General features: G+C 36.0%; 1 non-coding gene across 1 annotated transcript; it reads left to right on the top strand.

Moving 5' to 3' along the window:
- Positions 1 to 2,204: 2,204 nt before the first annotated feature.
- Positions 2,205 to 2,277, top strand: TRNAR-ACG (transfer RNA arginine (anticodon ACG)). The gene has a single exon. It is a non-coding gene; the product is annotated as a tRNA-Arg (tRNA).
- The last annotated feature ends 10,595 nt before the right edge of the window (positions 2,278 to 12,872 follow it).

A 12,872-nucleotide genomic window follows, 5' to 3' on the forward strand; every position in this document is an offset into this window, starting at 1 on the left:
ATGAAGCTGCAACCAATCATATGAAAAGAAATCTACTTATTGTCTATTCCTCTTCTTACTCGGGCTTCACCCTTTCAGATTCTAATATTTGAGAACCAATCTGGCGATTCTTATTCTTTTCTCTCAAGTTTTGGTCTTCATGAGTATTCATACTGGTGATAATGGTTAAAGAAAGAGTTAGTCTACTTGTATATTCAGCTCAAGAGGGTCTCCTTCAGTTAATCTGTTTATGTGTTTTTACTGTTTACATTCATTCATGTCCATGTTTGATGATGGAAGTCTTTCTTTGATTAGTTTTTCTGCTAATTTGGCTAGAAAAGAAGCAACCCAGTTTTCCAAAAGAGTTGTTCAATATCCTTTGCTTTAACCAGAGTTGATCAGAAAGATAATTTTAGGCCTATTCCTCTCTCTCTTTCACTGCGGAGGGAATGGAGCATCCAGAGCCGATGTTCACCGCAGAAAAGCTTTCTGTTCTCATCGTTTTCCTCTACGGTTCTTCTGGAGTTCACTCTGACGTCTAAACAGATCAAGCCGAGGAATCTGAGCTTTTGTAATAAGAGGCTCAAAATGGGAACTGGTACTTGAACTGAGTTTCCTTCTGGTGCCATTGACCCAGAAATAGCGACCTTCAATGATTCAGGGAAGAACACTAAACGCTCGTTCCTGCTGCAGTGAGAAGCTAATTCTATAGCCAGACAGTGAGAAGACAAGACAGTTACCGTCAAACTTATCCCTGCCTTAAATCTTCTTACGCGTAAGAAAAATACTGGAAGATGCTGAGAGTCTCCTTCTTCTCCCACCGATAGTCAAATCAATCGCTAACAACTACATTGTCGAACAGGAAAACGAACAGTATTTTCATCAGCTCATCGGTTCGTACCTAAACCTTGAAGAATCCTTTGTCTGTGAGGGGGAAAAGAGAGATGGGCATAGGTGGATATAAGAATATGGGCGTGCACGTAGGACCCATTAACAATGGAAGGGGAACAAAGAAGAATCTGTCGCCTCTCTCACTCACATGCGAAGTGTCAGTCCTAAGCCCAGTTCCCTCTTCCCGAAATCTCATCCACACAAAAAAAGGTTTTTGTGAAGGCATTAGTTCAGTTAGCTCTAACCATTACTGTGGGAGAGGAGCAGCAGGCAGCAGTAATGCAGCATGGTCATTCATGGCTTTCGGGTGGTTTAATTTCTACGCCCACAGAAGAGACACGCATTCAGATGCTTCGTTCAAGAAAAGTTGGGTAAACAAAAGGAAAATGAAAAGGAGAATGAGAAAAAGGAATCGCAATCTTTGATCTCTCTCTCTCTCTCTCTCTCTCTCACCCCCAAGCTGGCATCGTTCAGAGAACTTTTTTCTCAGGTTTTCAGGCAACGGCGGAACGACGAGAAGACTGGGTTTCCCGAAGTTTGACCGGTCCAATCTGTGGGGCCAAGTCGTCATGGAAGTTCCGCAGGGGAGATCGGCACGGGAAGCACGTGCCGCGGAAGCGTTTACGTGACGTGTCCGATGAGACGGGTGCTTCAGTCGGAGGAGACAGGATCCGCGACTGTGGGTCGCCCTTCTTCACAAAAACCCCCGTTGTTGAGAGAAATTACGAAAGTGACATTACTCGGGCCAACATTTGAGAATTACCGAAACGCCGTTGTCGAAAAATCCAAGCAATGGTGACAACGTACTTGGTAGAGGACGGTGGCGCCTAGCGGGTTTTCTGATCGGTATCGTACCGTACCCGATAATACCGACAGTGGACCCACTCCAGATAGATCCGAATCGAGTGTTACGGAATTCTACCCACGATGTGGGCCCTGTGAAAGGTAGCCGTTTTTTACGCAAATCTCATTCTATTTGTCAAATTACTTAAGAAGGAAGAAAATCAATCAATCGGCGTGAAAAAATTAGGACGGCTTGTCTAATCGGATTGGGCCACAGAAATGAACGGCTGGGGTAACTCGATGGTGCACGCGGGTGAGAGGACGCGTTTATTTTCAATTGTCACTTTTTTTCCAGGCAAAGTGGAAAACCTTATCCTGGTCGGTTGCGAGATCATTGCAATGAGGGACGTCGATGTGACTACACGATGGGCCCACCTTTTTGAAAGGTCATGAAAGTTGCGTCCTTCTCCTGTGGGACCCATCTAAATATCTGCACCCTGATTGGAAAAACACATTTATATTTATTAACAATTACAATTAATTTAATTAGCGACTCCATGGCCCAATGGATAAGGCGCTGGTCTACGAAACCAGAGATTCTGGGTTCGATCCCCAGTGGAGTCGTTTTTACGTTTTTTTTATTCTTTTTTAAAGAGGTAAACCAGAGACTCTCAACATACATTTTCATGGTAGACATGCAAACTACCCAATGAAGTGAAGGTATAAATTTTTTTCTTAACAAGTATGTGGATAAGTAGACTACATTATCAGACTTTGTATTATGTACTGTGAAAGTACTTAAACATCTAAGTCTAAGTTGAGAACAAAATTTGATGTGGAGAGGCAAAATGGTTGCAATATATAACAAGTTTACATTTCATAAGTTTCAAGATAGAAGTAGTTGAAAGTGTCAAAGGTACATTTCTTACTAGGGCGGACGGGGCGTATCAAATACATGAGGTTTGTATATTTATGCAATTAGATTGTACAAATGATGTCACACACATACTCCTGTTGATTTCACAACAAGGTCCTTATGATTGCTTTACATATACATATACTCTTGTTGGTCGCCCAACAAGGTCTTCATGGTTACCTCACACATACACATACCCTTGTCGATCACCCAACAAAGTCCTTATTCCTCACTACAAATGAGGGACAACAATTTCAGAGTTAAGTCCATAATGGCCAGTCCACATCCCTCAATCAGCATCCTGAAAAAGGTCTTGATCCCCAGTTGGCATCCCAAGTGACGTCCACATCAACTTGTCAGTATCTTGACAAGGTCCATATAAATCGTACAAAAATTTAAAATTTCATTAACTTAAATAGCATTTAATCTAATTCAGATCCTAAATTTTAGCAACTCATATTCCATGCCCAAGTAACCATGACTAAATCGAACAAAAACATGAAATTTTAGAACTTAAACAACTTTAATCTATCTTAGACCCCCAATTTCAGTAACTCAAACTTGATACTCATTCCATCTTTTTGATCGATTCGCATGAACAGTAATCCGATACAAACATCTTGTGGAGTGATATGCAACATTATCAATGATCTATCATAACAAGCTAATAAATTTAGGTAATAGCTACAATCATATTGGGATCCATGCAACAAAAACCCTCCCTTTAGGCTAAGTATTATTCTAGGAGGCAATGTTTCATTTACTTTAGAAGGCATAAAAGTTAATTCTCTAGGACTTCATTGACAATCTCTCAAAATATATGTTCTTTCTTAAGTCTTTTGCCAATATTTCTAAACGAAAAAAAAAAAAAAAAAAAAAAAACTCTAAGATTTCACCAACACCCTAGTTTAGTGATACCAAAAAACAGAGAGCAAAGCTCAATTGTAATATAATTTGGCTCCTAATACAAGGCAAATTAGTAGAATTAGTTGTGAGTGCATATCCCTTCTAATGTAAATTATCATATATAGTCACCTCACGAGATACAAACTCACCATCCTCATTCTTATAAAATAATTATATACCATCACCTCATGAGCTACAAACTCACCGTTCCCACTCCTCCAAAAATAATCATCTACTGTCACCTCACGAGTTACTCACTCACCATCCATAAACTCACTTCTCTCTTTTTAAGGTGAATAATTGATCGTTGAAGAGTTGTTCACTCAATTCTACAATCTTGCATTCATTTTTTGTATGAAAAATCTTCACCCTATGATTTTTCAGTATTTGCTTGGCTTTTGCTAGTCAATATGATTAAGATAGTCCACTTTATGGTTGTTAATAAGAAAGTCCACAACATGGTCCCCTTAGACTATCATTATAGTTGAGACATTAATCATATATTGTTATAGCTATCACTTTTGAATTGGTGGCCTAGGCCTCTTTCCTTTCATTAACTTTCGTTAAGCATAAAATAAAATCCAAAGAGTTTGGGGCTACAATTACAATTGAGAAAGAAAGAGGAATACATCCATAGTGTGGAAGTAAGTCATCACAGTAGTGCCTGACTTTATTTCACTAAACCAAATAAAATCAGTACAACAACCGAAAGGAATTTCATTTTCATGTAAGCGGAAATTTTCCTATAAACTAAGATCTACTAAAATAAGATGGACACACAAGCCTCCACTTTCCACCCGTTTTACAAGATTCTAACTGAGGGAAATGAAAGATGAAAGAAAACTTTAAACATTGTTCTTGGTTAGAAGTAGACTACACAAGGTAATATCCATTTCAAATCACGGACAAAACCTCCTTTCAAGACCAAATCTAGTCATTAAAAAAATATTTCATGCAATGCAAATTGGAAATTTCCATTTAATCTGAAAACCACTCAAGTTAAATAGACAAGGGATCTGGAATTTCCCTTCTTCTTACCTCTATTTAATTAGAAATAAAAAATCCCTTTTTTTTTTAGGTTCAAACTAAAAGTTGAATGTTGGATGAAGAAAATATACCAAGCTCACGGTTCTAAAAATACACCATTCAAAATCAATGCTCTTTGCTTTTGAAAGAGAGGGGAACCTCAAATTTTGAAATACCAGACTCGTATAAGCTAAAATAAAATACATGAATTCAGCGTTCTCATTTATGAGAACCAATAAGGAAGATGTTAAATCAAAATGAAACAGAAGAGCAAGAAGGGAGAGTGACTTTGGTTAGAACTTCCCCTTCTTTTTCTTCTTCCTCTTCTCTTCTCTCTCTCTCTCTCTCTCTCTCTCTCTCTCTTATTTCTCCCATTTTCTTCTCAAAATGGAATGAACCCTCTCAATCCCTCTTTCTTTCTTTTTTTCTTTGTTAACTTATCCACTCAAATTTATGAAAATGTCCCTCCTTTGCTCTCTTATCTACAAGGAGTGGCTAGGAGGTGTAGCAATGTAGTTGTATGTTGTTTAAATAAGAAGAAATTCTATGTAGGTACATTCTCATTAGGTAAAAAAACTAAAGACTTCGTCTTTTGTCTAAAGATTTTATCTAAAGAAATGGATTACGACTATAGCAATAAGGTAGTTTTTGATACTTGGTGTTGAACTTCGTCCGAACTCTGATGAAGTCTAAAATAATAAAATAAATGACTTCAATAGTACAAATTGGTGTTGAGAGATTTGGGTCTAAATATCTCTACATTTGCATGGTCATATCTATTTCTTAATATAAGTGAGCCTTCTTAGCTTGATGGCTTGAAATAGAGAATTCGACTTTTCAAAATGTTGATAACTTGTGATTAATTATTTTATCTAAAACTTTTGCATGGAAAACATTGTTCTATACAAACATAGTTGGATGTGGAATCTGTAAAACACAGTAAGCTCAACCCAGGAACGTCTCAACAACAATCAAGAAGAAAGTCAACACTGATCTCTATTCAAATACAAACGGATTTTGTCCCACCACACGCTCATAGAAGAGCTTCAATGGCTTCTGGACTTACAGAAGAAGAAACTAAAATAAAACGAACAGGGAATAGGTATTCTGGATGCCATTCGTTGCTGAAGAACACCTCTATTTATAGGTGTTTTGCAACACTCAATCGAGGAAGACAACTAGGAGACAACTACGGAAGTGATGGTAGGAAGTTTCTCTTCTCTTCCGGTGCCGATGGAGGCCTCTGTCTGCTGCGACGGTCAGTACAGAGTGCGCCTCTGTTTTTCGCTGCGTCAAATATTTTCCGTTCACACTTGGGTATTTTAATTTTCCGTTCATACATGGGTCTCTCAATCGTGATAAAGGGCATACCGTGGGGCCAGCCCCCTTGGACTCCCGTGGGGGCTGACGCCCCGAACCCCGCCTTCGTTTTATAGTTTTTGCACATATAACCATTGCGGTCACAATTTAACCTCATCAGCGTCTAAGCTGGAACAACAAACTAATTTAATCACTATCGACATTGGTGCTCCTCATAATTGGGAGTCAGTGAATATATTACATTAACAGTAACTTGAGAGAGGTGGGCATTGACACACTAAGACAATCAAGGAGAATCTTTTTTGTATGGAAGGACAACACTTTATTTAATGTGGGCTTTTTTTTGGTATACTAATAATGAACTTGATTTTTGCACACTACTAAAAATTTGTATTAAATCAAAAGAGAACCTTGACATGTACATTTGTATCAGTCTTATTAGACAAATATTTCTATTCTTAAAATCTTGTGTTTACTATTGAAGCAATTATGGGATTGAATTCCTCTCTTTCTATTATCAAAGACAACTCTGATGAAGTGGGATTCATTACTAAACATCTTCAAAAGATGTATAGGAAGAAGAAAAACTATAGTAGAGGCCAATTCAAGGGCCAAAATGGAAAATCATTTAAGAAAATTGACATTTGATACGAGTGTGGTAAAACAAGGTATAGAAGAAACAAATGGCCAAGCTTAGAAGAGAGAAACCCATCCTCAAGTAAAGATCCAGGAACAAAAAGAAGAAAGTTTTGATTTTAGCTTGGGATGCAGTTGAAGATGAATCCAACCACTCCGAAGAAGAAGACAGTGATGTGGGACTCATGGAATTTGAAGATGAGGACTCCACTACATTGGAAGAGATAAGTGATTCAGATTATGAAAATAAATTAGAAATTTTAGTTGAAAAATCCATTCATAGTCTAAAAAATACAAAGAAAAATGCAATGTTAAAAAACATAAGATTGCTACGCTCAAAAGTGAGCTAGTTGTCTTGAAGGAAGCAAATGAATGCCATGTGACTAATGTTTGAAGGCAGTATAGAAAAATTCTCATGTGATAGATTGGGTTTTAGAAAGAAATGTGTTGAATTTGAAGAACAATTCAAAATCTCATCACACAAGGACACACCTAGGAGGAAACTTAGGGAGAAAAAAGAGAGGCAAAACCAAAAGTTCACTTACATACCTCACATTTGTTGCCATTGTTGCAACAAATTGGGATAGTATGCCTATATTTATGAAGTTAAGAATCTAAATGGCATCAAAGAAAGGTGGGTACCCAAATAGGGTTGTGGTAACCCATAAAAAAATTGGGTAAACAAACTTGGATGCTCAAAATAACTAGTGGAACATGTGTTTTCCCAAAGGGACCTAACCTGAATGGGATCTCTAAGGGGGGGTTAGTCCCCAAATAGATTTTTCAAGTTCAAGTTCATGTCCAACATGAAGATCATGTCAGTCATGTACATGAAGATCATCTTCACACTTGGTGTTAGTGTTGACGACTTCATGTGCACTGGAAAACAGTTTCCAGTGTTAGTGCCCCAACATGAGAAAAACATAAAAAATAAGAGAATCTCTAAACCTTTACAGTGCACTTAATTACAACATAATCCTTAAACCTCAAATTAGGTAAAACAACCATTATTACTACACAAATAAGTTATTTAATGTATAATTAAATATATTAATATATTTATTAATTGAATTAGATATTTTATTGTGCATTAATATGGTAATTACATGAGCCAATGAAATACGTATATGATTAATTACAAATAATAAATAAATAACGTTATAAATAAAAAAACGAAAGTAATACGTTGAGTTATTAATTTATTAATAACATATGATATACTTTAACCTAAAAATTAATAATTTAAGAGAAAAAATTGATCTAATCATAACTTTAACACACTATATATTTGTACATAATATATTTTATGTATTATTAATTAATAATATATTATCGCAAAATTTAAAACCATTGGTTTAATTAACTATAGCAATCGGATAATTATGCCAAAATAATTTATCAAATATTTATTTTAACAATATTTTAATTATGACTATTAAATCACTATTTTAATATAGTAATTGTAAAATAAAAATAATTATTTTTATAAAAAAATTAATTATTTTTATAAAAAAAATTAATTATTTTATAAAAAAATTTTATAAATTAATGATTTTTATGAAGATAGTTTAATTTTTCCTAACTTAGGAAAAATTAAACCATCTTCGTCTTCCTCAGCGGCGAGCCAGCGGGCAACGACGATGGCGACGGGGACGGGCTAGTAGGCACAGGCGACGGCCGGCAACGGCGGCGGGCAATACCGACGGTACGCCAAGAGGGAGAAGAGAGGGAGGCAGAGACGCTCTGCAACAGATGCTCGACCTCCCGTGCTCTACGACGAAGGTCAAGAGGGAGAGGAGAGGGAGGATGGCTGTGAAACCGAAGCTGATGGCTGAAATCAAAGTCGAATAGGGGAATCGATGATGAATCGAAGTAGAAATTTAAAAAATCGAAGCCCAATGTCAAAATCGAGCAGGAGGTTCAGAGGGAGAGCGAATCCGAGATGGAGAGCAAGACACCGAAAGGACATTCGCAGCAAGATGGACATCGTAGAGAGGGAGACCAGAGAGGGACGGTAGAGACGAGAAAGGGAGCAGAGAACGAGAGAGGGCTGCGGGAATGAGAGAGGGCTGCGGGAATGAAATGGCAGAGAGGGTGTGCGATAGAGAGAGCCCAGAGAGACAACCCCGCATGAGAGCCATGTAGATGATTTTCAAAATCGGGCGAAAAACACTTTCCGCCATTTACTCTTGGGACATGAACTCCTGAGTCATGTATGTTCATGTATATGACATGAATTTCGGCGCTCCCTAACAACACCAAGAAATGAACTATGTAATGCGCATGAAGATCATGTCCTGAGTCATGTGCACTAACCCCCCTAAGGGATGATCTTTTCGTTTTGTAGGTTTGTCTCTGAGCCAAGACACCAAAGAATGTACAGATTTTGGATAGTGGATGTTCAAGGCACATGACTAGTGATTAGAAGAAGTTTGTAGAACTCACTCTGAAAGACGAAGGTCATGTCACATTAGGAGACAATAGTAAAGATACCATCAGAAGAATTGGAGAAATAGGTACCTCCAACTCTTTCATATTAGATGTTGATTCTATTGAAGGGGATGATGCATGATTTACTAAGCATTAGTCAATTTTGTGATAAAGGAAATAAAGTGTCACAAATGTTTAGTTAGAATGAAAAAGATGAAGCTTTGTTAGAGGGACATAGAACCAAAAATATCTATGTGGTAAATATTATTGACTTACCCTTTACAAGTGCAATCTATTTGGGCACAAATGTAGATGAATCTTGGTTGTGACATAAAAAGTTAGAGCATATAGGAATAGATTCCTTAAACAAGCTAGCAAGGAAAAACTGAGTGAAAAGACTAAATTTAAAGGAAAAATATTGTGATGCTTACCTACATGGAAAGCAACACAAAAATATATTTAAATCCAATAATGTAGTCTCTACTACTCGACCTTTACAACTAATCCAAATGGATTAAATTTGACCTGCCCGAACCTTGAGTTTGAGTGGAAAGCATTTGCCCTTAGTGGTTGTAGACGACTACCTAAGATTTACATGGGTAGATTACTTAGCCAGCAAGGATGAAGCATTTCTTGCCTTTGCTAACTATGTGAAAAAAGTACAAAATGAGCAAGGTTTTAGCATTGTAAAGGTTAGGAATGGCCAACGAGGAAAATTTGAAAATTCTCATTTCAAGGATTATTGTTCTCAATATGGCATTGAGCATACTTTTTCAGCTCCTTGAACTCCTCAACATAATTGTGTTGTTGAGGGAAAGAATAGAAGCTAGTATTAGGCCAACCCTTTCTCAAGAAAACTCCTTATGAGTTGTGTACAAGCACTCTTCCCAACATGACCTATTTTGAACCTTCAGTTGCAAAGTATATGAACTAAGAGAGACGAAGAGAAACTTAAGGAAATTTTACTCTGGAGTTGATATAGGAATATTCCTAGGTTATTTATTTGATAACAAGGCTTACCAAATTGGCAAAAAAATCTCTATGAGAGTTATGGAGTCAGTACATGTTTAATTTGATGAGTCAAATCCATCAAGTACAACACCAACTCCAATTTCTGATAACGAAGCGGAATCCCCTCTTAATCCATCACCGGGTTCCCAATCTAAAGACCAAAATCTTTAAGAGAACCCAAAAGTCACGAATAACCAGGAGGAACCTCCTATCTTGCCAAAGAACTACAAGTTCATGGTCGATCAGCCTTTAGATTAAATAATTGGTGACCTCCAAAGGAAGATTATAACTAGAAGGATAACTCATGAATTCATTGTAAATAGTGTTTTTGTTTCACAAATAGAGCCCAAGTACTTTGCCAATGTTGTGTACTCTGGAAATGATGAGTTGCTCAAGTAATCAATCTTATATTATTATTTCATAATTTTGTATTATATTAATTAAAAAAATTATGACTGTTATTATTACTTAATTGTACTAAAATTCATCTTCATGCTATTTAATTCAAAAAATTTATTAAAATAAAAATAAAATTTTCTATTATAAATAAATAAATAAATATATATATGTATATATATATATATATATATTTAATTTTAAAAGATTCTTATTTCGTAAAATAAAACTATGTTATTCTATAATCTTTATATAAATTACTTGAAAGTTTTATGAATATTTGTCATTGTTAGTAAATAAAGTAAGTGCAAATTTAGTTCACAATAAAAATTAAAATTTTTGTTATTATAAAAGTCATATTTTTACTTTAAATTATTTTAAATTATTGTATGTAATTTATTTTTATTATTTTAATTACTTTAATTATATAACATAAAGGTGAAATGAATTCTAAATTATCTTGAAGAATCAGATTTCTATTTTCAAATTAAAAAAATTATAATAGAGTAATTAATACCATATTTATATTAAACAACTAAAAATGTTATAATTTATAATGACTTAAAATAGTATGAATGGCCATTTTTAAGTTATTTTAATATAAATTTATTTTATAATGAATACCATATACACTTGTAATAATATTACACTAATAAAAAATTCTACATTTTTATTGTACTTTCTATAGGTCACACTAAAATAAAAGTACATTCTCCATAGATACTAGATTACCGTAAGATTCACTTTCACTTTCTCATTCCCTGGGTGATCTATTTTCCAAAGCCATTAGCGCACACCCCCCCACCCCCCTAAGAAAGTGAATTTTGACCCTAAACCCACTTCATTCACTCACAATAGCTCACTCGACGCTTTCTACATCCTCCTCTCTCTCGACGTTCCCTCCATCTTGCTCTCTCTCGCTTCCCAAACCGTCATCTCTCGTCTCTTGCTCTCTCAACCCTCATCCATTAGCCCCCCCCCCCCCTAGGAAAGTGAATTTTACTAGTTTATTCACTTCTACTTGCTCCGGTGTAAAATGAGGAAAAGTGAATTTCGACCCTAAACCCACTTCATTCACTCACAATAGCTCACTCGACGCTTTCTACATCCTCCTCTCTCTCGACGTTCCCTCCATCTTGCTCTCTCTCGCTTCCCAACCGTCATCTCTCTCTACTTCCCAACCCTCTTCCCTCTCGTCTCTTGCTCTCTACTGACTCGTTATCTAGCTGTGCTATCGTACTCTCGTCGTCTGAACCCTCTCATAGCAACTAAACCCACTTCATTCACTCACAATAGCTCACTCGACGCTTTCTACATCCTCCTCTCTCTCGACGTTCCCTCCATCTTGCTCTCTCTCGCTTCCCAACCGTCATCTCTCTCTACTTCCCAACCCTCTTCCCTCTCGTCTCTTGCTCTCTACTGACTCGTTATCTAGCTGTGCTATCGTACTCTCGTCGTCTGAACCCTCTCATAGCAACTAAACCCACTTCATTCACTCACAATAGCTCACTCGACGCTTTCTACATCCTCCTCTCTCTCGACGTTCCCTCCATCTTGCTCTCTCTCGCTTCCCAACTGTCATCTCTCTCTACTTCCCAACCCTCTTCCCTCTCGTCTCTTGCTCTCTACTGACTCGTTATCTAGCTGTGCTATCGTACTCTCGTCGTCTGAACCCTCTCATAGCAACTAAACCCCTTCGATTTCCCCCATTCGGCCTTCCCCCTTTGATTTCCCTCTCTTTTCTTTTTATTTATTATTTATTATAATTAATTACATTAAAAAAATTACTCGTAATTATTGTATTGATTTAGACTAAACTACAATCTATTTTAATTTATTAATAAAATACCATATTTAATTATTTATTATATTCATCACTGTTAATACTATATTAAATTAGTAATTTAAGAGTGATAATTAAGATATTATTAAAGTAAGAATTTGATCAAGTATCTAGACATTATAAAACTATACATTTTTGTTCAAGTATTCTTTTTTTTATAATCATTTAAATTAATAATTTAGTTTTAACTTGTAATTATTGTATTAATTTAGATTAAACTACAATCTATCTTAATTTATTAATAAAATTTCTTATTGAATTATTTATTATGTTAAAATATTTTAATATTATTTTAAATTACTTATTATAAAAGTAATGTTTGTTCAGGTTTATTATTATTTTATTTATATAATTTATTTAAGTTTGTTATAAAAAAATAGCTCAATCTCTTGTTTCCATTACTTTGGGCACTAACAGAAAAACTATTTTCAATTCACTTTCACTCGTTCATTCGATTCCCCAAGTGCATGAACCCCTCTTAGGTGGAAGTTGGTAACGCCACTCAATCAAGATGGCAGACGAAGCGTCCACAATTCACGGAGTCACCCCGCGCCACCAGGCAGAAATAGATACATTTACCGTCAATGTGGCTGCGCCTCACACAGGTTAAAAGTTAGAAATCAAGCCGACAAAGGCCCGAATATCCTATGAGCGTTCATATTTGAAATCAGGAAGAATATTCCATTATATTCGCGGTAATTGACTTATGTGGCTATAAAAGAAACGGAAATTTCC

Source organism: Aristolochia californica, unplaced genomic scaffold, assembly GCF_029961685.1.
Source record: "Aristolochia californica isolate CCGP_79_NKW_82.1479 unplaced genomic scaffold, dmAriCali1.0.hap1 SCAF_15, whole genome shotgun sequence".
Taxonomy (NCBI): Eukaryota; Viridiplantae; Streptophyta; class Magnoliopsida; order Piperales; family Aristolochiaceae; genus Aristolochia; species Aristolochia californica.